This window comes from Pongo pygmaeus, chromosome 3 (assembly GCF_028885625.2).
Source record: "Pongo pygmaeus isolate AG05252 chromosome 3, NHGRI_mPonPyg2-v2.0_pri, whole genome shotgun sequence".
Taxonomy (NCBI): Eukaryota; Metazoa; Chordata; class Mammalia; order Primates; family Hominidae; genus Pongo; species Pongo pygmaeus.
The window spans coordinates 120,187,047-120,197,356 of NC_072376.2; positions in this window are offsets into that span (position 1 = coordinate 120,187,047).

Consider the following 10,310-nt stretch of genomic DNA (forward strand, 5'->3'; position numbering starts at 1 on the left):
TTGATTCACAGTTCTGCATGGCTAGGGAGGCTTAAGGAAACTTATAATCATGGCAGAAGGGGAAGAAACACATCCCCCCTCACAAGGCAGCAGGAGAGAGAAGTGAGAGGAGTGAAGGGGGAAGAGCTCTTATAAAACCAGCAGATCTCATCAGAACTCACTCATTATCACAAGAACAGCATGGGGGAAACTGCCCCCATGATCCAATCATCTCCCACCAGATCTCTCCCTAGACAAGTGAGGATCATGGGGATTACAATTCAAGATGAGATTTGAGTGGAGATACAGCCAAACCATATCACTGACTTTAAGGTCTGACTGAGTGAAACTGAATCTTAACTGAGCACTCTAAAGGACAAAAGAGATATAAAATCTGTCCACAATCCTGGCCTCAGTGAGATTATGACCCAGCCAGAATCCGAGTCCAATAAGATGCTACACTAGAGCTGATGACAAGTGACATCTATGAAAAAAATGAATAAAAAATTTTCAGACTAAGACATGACAGGAGAACCAAAGCTTTGGTCAGGCCTAGAAGAATCTGCAAACCATAATGTTAAATCTCTTTAATTGTGAGTTTGCTGGGGCATAAGAGGATGAATATTGAATCTGTACTTAATTAACTACTTCTCTTTGGACAACCCACTTAACCCTTCTGAGCCTTGATTAGCAAAAGCCACCTAATAACATACTGTGGTGAAATTAGATCAAATGAGATACAAGACGTGAAACTGCATTGAGTAAAGGGCTCTACAAAGGCAAATTTTAAGTCTAGTGTTTATTGAGTGCTTTCTAAAGCCAAGCACTTTTCAAAGTGCTTTACATATGTGTTTCATTTAATCTTCTTAGAATGTACTAATACAAACCTACATTTTCACAGATGAAATACTGAGAGAGAAAGAGATTAAAAAGTTAAACATATTGGTCAATCTCAAACAGTAACTGGTAAACCCCAGATTAGAGCCCCAGTAGGGTATGGGTTAAGAGCCCAGACTTTTAACGCAATTAGTGTTGTTTCCTGGCAGTAGTGACACTACATTTACTTGGAAATAAGAAAGTTGCATTTTGAAAAGATATTCTTGGCCAGGTACAGTGGCTCATGCCTATAATCCCACGATTCTGGGAGGCCTAGGTGGGTGGATCACCTAAGCCCTGGAGCCCGAGACCATCCTGGGCAACATGCTGAAACCCTACCTCTACTTAAAAAAAAAAAAAAAATTAGCCAGGCACATGCCTATAGTCCCAGCTACTCAAGAGGCTGAGGTGGGAGGATCACCTGAGCCTGAGAGGTAGAGTTTGCAGGGAACCAAGATCGCACCACTACACTCCAGCCTTGGTAAGAAAGTGAGACCCTGTTAAAAAAAAAAAAAAAAAAAAAATAGATATTCTCTAATTCAAATTGTTTCTCTGTCATTCAAAGACTCCTCTCCTTTCTTTCAAATTATTAAGGTTTTCCTGTATTTACAGCATTAATTCCTGGTAGCAATCATTCCCTCCTGAATTGCTACACTTGCCTTAAATAATTCAAAGAAAATATAACTCAGCATCCTCAATGGCAAATGACAGATGGCAAGTATGACAGGCTTCTATGGTTTGAATGTTGATATAGTTTGGATAGTTGTCCCCACTCAAATCTCATGTTGAATTGTAATCCCCAGTAATGGAGGTGGGGCCTGGTGGGAGGTGTTTAGAGCATGGGGGTGGATCCCTCACCATTTGGTGCTGTCTTCACGACAGTTCTCATGAGAGCTAATCATTTAAAAGCGTGTGGCACCTCCTCCCCACTCTCTCTCTTGATCCTGGTTTTGCTATGTGAAGTGCCTGCTCTGCTTCAACTTCCACCATGAGTAAAAGCTTACTGAGTCCTCCCCAGAAGCAAATGCCAGCACTACATTTCCTGTACAGCCTGCAAAACCATGAGCCAACTGAACCTCTTTTCTTATAAATTACCCAGCAGTCTCCAGTATTTCTTTACAGCAATGCAAGAATGGCCTAATACAAATGTGTTCCCCAAAAAGCATGTGTTGAAAAGTTAATACAGTATTAGGAGGTGGGTGCAATGGGAAGTGTTTATATCCTGAGGGTTCCTATCCTCAATGAATTAACGCTGATTATAAAAGGGCTTGAGGCTGCAAGTTCAATCTCTTGCTCTCTCACGTGCTTTCTTGCCCTTCTACCTTCTGCCACACGATGACACAGCAAGAAGGCCCTCACCAGATGTTGGTCTCTCTACCTGGAATTCTCAGCCTCCAGAGCTATAAAAATCAATCTCCATTCTACATAAACTAGCCAGTCTTTGGTATTCTGTAATAGCAGCACAAAACAGACTAAGACACAGACAAAAATGACTTCTGTACCTTGGTATCTTATACAATGTACACTTTCATAAGTAAAAGTTGATAACTTAACCCACCTTTCATACCCAGAAGGGGACATTTCCTAACTACATAATGAAGGATGCCACCACAGTACTGCATAACAGTGCTGCAGGTCCATCCTAATCACTGAGGCAAACACAGGGCTTCGACTACAGCAGCAAAAGGATGTACATGTACAACCAGCTGAGCTGAAGACGAGCAGCCCCCAGACCTCTGTGTCTTCCTCACACCCTTTTTAAACTGAAGGCACCTCCTGGGAAGTTGCATCTACCCCTCCCTTGACAAGGAAGCTTGAGTGTAGACATCATCTCTATCATCAACCTTACCGTATGAAACATAACTTTCTGTTCATTATCTTTCACCACTAGAAGATAAACTTCTTATGGGCAAGGGCTATGAATTAGGCACCTTTGAATCCCCAGCATCAGCACAGTGCATCATGTGAACTACATACCCAAGTGCTGAATATATGAACACATATATTTTCCACATTAAAAATATTTATTTTAATAATTAGTGTTTTCATATGTTATAAGATCATTAATCACTTACAGTAACAGTAATAACCAGATGGTAGCATGACTAAATTGTGCATTTCCATGGATTGGTATGCTTAAAAAACATTGGAGATCATCCGCTTCTTTCATACAGATGAGGCTAGATAATTGGCCCGATAGGAAGAAGTCTAGCTAGATCTCAACATTTTCTGCCCCACGTTTTATTTTCCTAATACATTCTAAACAGGTATGCAAATCATTTTGGCTAAAGAAAAGCTGTTGAAATAAAGTCACATTGAGGATTTATTATCATTAGAAATGCTCAGAACTCAGAAGTAGACATATGTGTTTTTATGTGTGGGCAGATAAAAGGGGAAGTTTTGGTGGAAGAAAGCCAATCGTGGGAAATAGTCAATATATGACCCTTGACTTCTCTTAGTGTGTTTCAGAGAATCAAAGTGATCTAAAATGATCACACAAAGGAAAGGGTAGTACTTCCCAAACTTGCATGTATGGGCACAGAATGCACACACGGTAAAGACTGCATGGGAAACATCAATGTAAATGGTCAAGTCACCTCCAGCCCAAGGTGATTGTCTCAATGGCTCCAGCTGCCCTCGGCCCCCACAGTCACCTTGAGGGCTAAGGCCAGTAGTAGCTTGCACACCTGTAACCCATTCTTTTCAGTTGATCTACACTGGAGTAAAGTGAAATCAAGCTTTAATGGACTAAGGCTCAGTTTCAAAATCCAAGAAAAGAAACAGAAGTTTGCATAATAATAATAACAATAAACTGGCTATATAAACTCTCATAAAAGGAAAGTCATCCCGTCTCTCATCTACCACTTACATGTACAATTGACTAAACTTTTAGTTCAAACTCATGAGCTGTTTCCCTATCACTTTGTCACTAAATATTTCACCTGATAAAAGAGGCTGTATCCTATATGATGTATTTTTAGTCATATGGAAGAGTTTCTTCCATGTGTTACTCACAGGTAACAATGAGTGATGAATATTCCTGGATGAACACCATGTATCCCATTGCAAGCTTTTTATTCTGCAAGCTGTCCATACTGTGATGTGAAAGTTTCTGTTAGATTCCCCATGAAGATGATAGAAGTTGTTAGCAGCCCCAAACACAAGGCAGGCCACAGAAATATGGATTCAACTACAGGAATTAATAGTCACCATTGTAAACTATTCATGCCTGGAGCCAACCCACAAAGCTAATGCAATAACAGAGATTCTAAGTCAGAGCTGGAAATTACTGCCCAGGTCAGGCTATTCCCTAGAGCCCAGCTAGGATTACTTTGGGTGCATTCTGGAACGCCACAGCTGGTCTAAGTTTTCATTGTCTCATATAATGAACTTTCACCATTTCCTTTAATAATCCCCAATCCCCTGCCTTGGACAGTCAGTATGAATTTATCCTTTTCTAATTACATTTTTAAAAACTTCTTCCCATACCTATTTCAGACACAGCTAAAAAAAAATCCCTATGTCCCTGTGGAATTGTACCTGGATTCTCTTATTTAGCTCTTACCTTTCTGCAGAGCTATGCTCCTTTGGTACAATGGTCACTTTTTTTCCTAAAACAGTGCCAAATTGCCAAACTCTCATAGGTAATTCTAAGATCCACAATAGATTTGTTATAATAGGAAGAATAGTTAATTGGTCAGGTTCTAGATCATAAACCTGATCTCTATTTTACTATTCACATATTTATTAAGAGAAAAGAAAGGACTTAATGCTATATGTCTTGGTTCTCCAATTCACAAAACCTAAAATAAGAGTTTTGTGGTTTCTACTTGCCTTCTGTAACACTGGATTTTCTCCCAAATAAAAAATGTTCCCTATTAATTTGGTATTGCAAGGATTTAAACTTATTTATTGCTAGTTGCATAGCATTATACTTTGTCACGACTCATGAAGCCCATAGTACATTTTAACATGATCTTTATACAGTCTTTCAACCCCAGCAACCCACATTCCCATGCATCAATTCTTAAAGTGTGCTATCAATGGCAGGAGTTCCTCTGAAGCATTTGTTTGAGCAATTGACGTGAAACAAATCATTTTACTTGCAGAAAGAAAAAACCATAGGCTTATAGGCTTACCTTAGCCAAGGAAATAGTACCCCTGCCTATAGCAATTTCAGTTTGAGTTCTACTCCACTCATAGTCACAGTTATAGGATAATCTATTAATTTATAATACATAAGTAATCCTTCCTTACCAGGGCTAAAAATGAAGTATCTACTGAAAGTTATAGTTATTGAAAAAGAAAACATTATGCCAATAAATGTGACAGAATGTTATATCTCACACAAAATAATCTTTTTAAAATTTCCTTTATCTAGACACATTAAACAGCTGTTAAATTAAATAAGCAGGAGGCCATGGGCCTGAGGCTGTCTTTATACTTTGAATTCCTACATAAGGAACTGAAACCTAACTTACAACGTAAATGAACCAAAATGTAACTTAGAAACCTAATTTTTGTAACACATAGCCAGGTCTCAGCCAATCTCAAACAGCCAAGAGCCAGCCATTCATAGGCTGCCGACTGAGAAAACCACATGCAAACAAGGCAAAAGCCTCACTGTAACCAGTCAAACTACTTCTGCAGTTTTCTTCAATGTTCTGTCAACAAATACTCACTGCCCACAGTTGCAGAGTGGAGCTCTCTGAACCTCTTGTGGTTTTGAGTGCTGCCTGATTTATGAAACTTTTGTTGTTGTTGTTCAAATAAACTCTGTTAAATTTAATTTGTTGAAAGCTTTTTCTAACACACACAAAAAATGTTTTTTACATTTTTAATAAGATTATCCCTTGTTCCAATTTAATGTCCTAGTAAGTAAAACTATTTTTTAGAATATTGTTTTTAGAAAAGAAGTGTTAGTTTGAGGTCTCTGAGAAGCAGACATCAAGATGGTATTAGATGTGAACAATGGTCAGCTTCTAAGATGGCCTGCAATAATTCTCTCTATCCAGCATTTAAGCCTTACATAATTCCTGCCTCTTAAGTGCAGGCTGGTCAAGTGACTTTTTTGTAGCCAGTAGAATATGGAAAGGTACTGGGATTTTATTTCTGTGATTAAGCTACAAAATGTTTCAACTTCCAGCTTAAAGACTCTCCCTTTACACCTTTTATGAAGCAAACCATCATGGTGACCAATGTGGCAAAGGACTAAGAGAGGCTTGCAACTAATAGTCAGCAACAGTCTGTGGTCCTCAATAGAATAGCCTATGAGAAACTAAGTCCTACAGATGCTTCTGTATTTAAGCCTCAGATGACACCCAAGCACTGCCTGACTCCTTGATTACAGCTTTGTGAGAGACCCTGAAGCAGACGGCCCATTTAAGCCATGCATATCATAACTGTGTTGTTGTAAGATGCTAAGTTTGGGGATAATTTGTTACACAGCACTAAATAACTAATACAATATGCAAGTAATGTATTGAGGGAAACAGGGAGAAATATCAGTATGTCTTTTATACATTTGAACAGTCATTGAGCATATTTCAACAAGTACAAGACTGTCTTTTATTTTACAAAAAGACAGAAACAATTCATGCATGTGAGCAACCTGAACATGACTATCAACAACTTTTCAATGAATTTGGAAGAGCTTACATTTGTTAACAAGAATTTAAAAATTTTTAACTAATCCAGTTCAAAATCAAATAAAATTTTAGACTCAACTCTGCCAGGCTGTATTAGAAGAATGTTGAAGAAAAAGCAAGGAGTTTCAAGGTAGAAGGATTGGAGTGGATTAATTATATGAGAGTATAAAACCTTCCCATGAGGAACTGAAGGACACTCCCTTTATTGAGGTGAAAAGGAATATATTCAGCATCATTTAGAAGCTCAGGGAGGCTATTTTCTGTGGGCCAGAAATGATGGCAGGAGGTTCTTTAACAGAAACAAACTTCCTAGTGTCAATATGGATTATATGACTTCAGAACAGCAAAGGCCAAATGACAGAATTTAATAATTAGAGGCAATGTAGATATAATTACTGTAATCACCAGTGACAACTGGCAGCCCTAGACCTATGAAAATCTATGTCAACACCTAATAAGCCATTCTGTTCCTGGAAGCAAGAGAGATAGAAAGCCAATGAGAGTGTTGCTCAATTTATGTAACAATTAAAGAGATCAGGTGTGCAGAAGGTCAGTGTCTATGTCTTATTAGAAAATCATGATTCCTTACCCGACTCCTGTTCTAAGCTACATTTGAGAACTTCCAAATCAACTGCCAAAACAAGAATATATAATATACATTAGATTATGCCCCAGAGGGACCTATAGCTATTTTCTAAGTAACTACACAGGAGAAAAGGGAATACCCAGATCCTCTGAGAGTAATTGAATATAGTATCAGAACTAACACTGATACTAGGAAACACGAAATGCCATAATAGCCCCTCTGCTGGACTGAGAGTCTAATTGCTTCAAAGAGTCCGTGGATCCACTCTTAATGATTCCCCAGTCCCTAAGTGCATAATCAGAATTAGTTACTAACATATCCAGTCTGATTGTGTCACATTAGTTTTCTGATCTGCAAAGTAACAATCATCAGGATGGTTAAGAGTCAAGTGAAGCCCTTGATAATATCCCTGATCACTAACAAAGTAAACCAAAAACCATACAAAATCCTGTTTGGAATTGCAGATATTCTCTACTCTCGGAGTCACAAAATGCAAGGATGTTTCTCCCTGTCATGTCCTCGTTCAGATAACCACTGCTGCCCTTCCAAAAACAGAGGAGGTGGGGGAGATAAATCATCATAGACCTTTGGAGAATGAAAGACAAGGATGTCTGCGGAAGAGGCATGTGAACATACCTATGGAAGTAGAGACAAACTGTGCAGATCTTTGCCTCGCATTCTCGCCCACCAGGAAACAACTATTGGAGAGGAGATTTTGAAGGTCTTGATGCACAAGCTAACTCATTCAGTGGAGGTAAACCAGCTTATGTTCTTAGCCACCCCAGTGCTAACACAATGGGTGAATAAACAGAATGACCAGGATATGAAGGATGGAGGCAATTCATGGCTCTATCATCTTGGGACCAGATGCAGCAGTGGGGACTGTGGCTTATTCCACTAATATTCCCATTGAAAGGGTGTTTCAGGGTGGGGGGGTCTTTTGGTTTTCCATTTCTTTTATTTTTAAGAAATTGTGGCTAGCCACCACCCTGAAGCATCAACAACAGAGAGGAAAATAACATATGAGGCATAAGTGTATCTGGGTAATGTAATGGGTGCTCTGTAGCAGTCATGATTCATTCTCTAATCCATTTCTTCATAACAAAGGCAATCACAGACAATTTCCAGCATGCTAATAGTTTCCTTCTTAAGTGCCTGTTTTTCTTTTCTTCTCTGCCTAAGGGCTTTCTCTGGTACCTTGGAAGCTTATTCAGTTGTAAGCAGGCACAACCTGCTTGCAGGGTGTTTTTCCCTTTCATGTATGGGAGCAACATCTCTGAAAGCAGGTTGTACCTTAGAAGTATGGGAGAATTCTCAATCAGTAAAGAATGAATGCTGATAGCTAAATGCTCCAAAATCTTCATAACTTGGTGAGATGATTCTGAGATGTGTTCCACATGGTTTCTTTGTGGAACAGTACTGAGCTACAATTGCTTACCACAACAGCCTCCCATTGATGCATCCTTTATTAACTTTTCTCATTTCCTTATCTTATTTCCTGTCATGTTTCCTGGGACCATTTCCAAAATAGACAATCTGTTCCCAAATCCTTTTCTCAGATCTGTCTTTGAAAGAATACAAGCTAAGAAAATATTGATGGCCTAAAACAATAATAATAATGCCTTGTGTAGGTTAAAATGTAATGAGAAACAAAATACACAACAACAATAGCATAAACTTTGGTGGACTGACAAATGAAATGTTCTAATGATGTTTACATTGTCTAATAAAGGGTAAAATTATCAACTAACATTAGACTTTAATGAATGAAATCTGTATGTTTTAATCACTAAAATTACAAGTATAACTGAATGAGAATATGTACATCTTCCAAACTAAGATATTACAAAATATTATCCAATAAGGGCAATAAAGAAACAAAAGAAATATAGAACAGGCAAGAAAAAAACATGTAAATTGTTAGATTTACATCTAAACATAGCAATAATTACATTAAGCAGAAAAATGGCCTAATGCACCAATTTAAAGGCAGAGACAGACTATAAAGAAAAATACATCTGCTCATTACAAAACACATTGTCTGATTTCTCCAGAAGATAGGGCTGAAGCCAAAACTTATTAGCAGATCCAGTGAGCAAAAGTGAAAGACAAAGGAAGTGATGTATAGAAGGAGAAACATAATAAAGCACCTAGAATAAACATATAACCTCATGATCTCAGGGAATAGAAAGATTAGTAATTTTTAAAAAGTACTAATTACAAAAGTAAAAATTGATAAACTGGCCTACATTAACATTAAAAGTAAGAACATTTGTTTATTAAAATACAAGCCTAAGGAATAAAAAAGCAAACCACAGGGAAATAAAAGATGTTTTAACATATATAATCATCAAAAGCCTTATAATATGTAAGGCACTCCTTAAAATCAATGAGAAAATGGCAAAGAAAGACAACCCAATAGAAAAATTGGCAAGAGAACTGAACAGATACTTTAGAAGAGAAGATATCCAAATGGTCAATAAACATGTGAGCAGATGCACAACCTCATTGTAATCAAGAAAATGAACAACAAAAAGGAGAAAGAATTATTAGTGCATAGCCTCCACATGGCTAAAATTTAGATGATTGACAATTTGAAGTTTTGATAAGCAGGCAGATCAACAGGAACTCCTTTATGCTGCTCTTAGGAGTATGAATTGTTTCAGTCTTCTTGAAATATAATTTATTATCTATTACAGTTGAAAACGTTTATTCTTCATAACCCTGTTTCATTCCTAACAGTACTGCATGCATATGTGATCCCAAAGACATATACAAGAATCATAGCAGCATTATGTCCATCAGCTTTAGAATGAAGAGATAAATTATGGTGTGTTCATAAATGAAATACTGTGGTAATGAAATGAACAGCTTAAAACAATACTCAACAACGTAAACTTAAAAATACAAAAAAGGGAAAATTAGCTGTATTGTTTAAAGATCCACTATTAGATAACAGTATATAAAGAAAATCAAAGAGATAACTCCCATAAAAGTAAGAATAACAGTTTATTTTGCAGAAGACACAGAGTAGTTATCGGGTGGAGGGAACACTTCTGAAGTGTTAATATTCCACTTCTCATCTGAATAGATGGTTACAGAAGATTATGCTTTATGTTAATTGAGCTAATTTATTTATGTTTTATATAACTTTCTACATATGTGTTATATTTCATGAAAAAATGATTTTTAAGGGAAGTAGCTGTGCAGGACAACTCAGA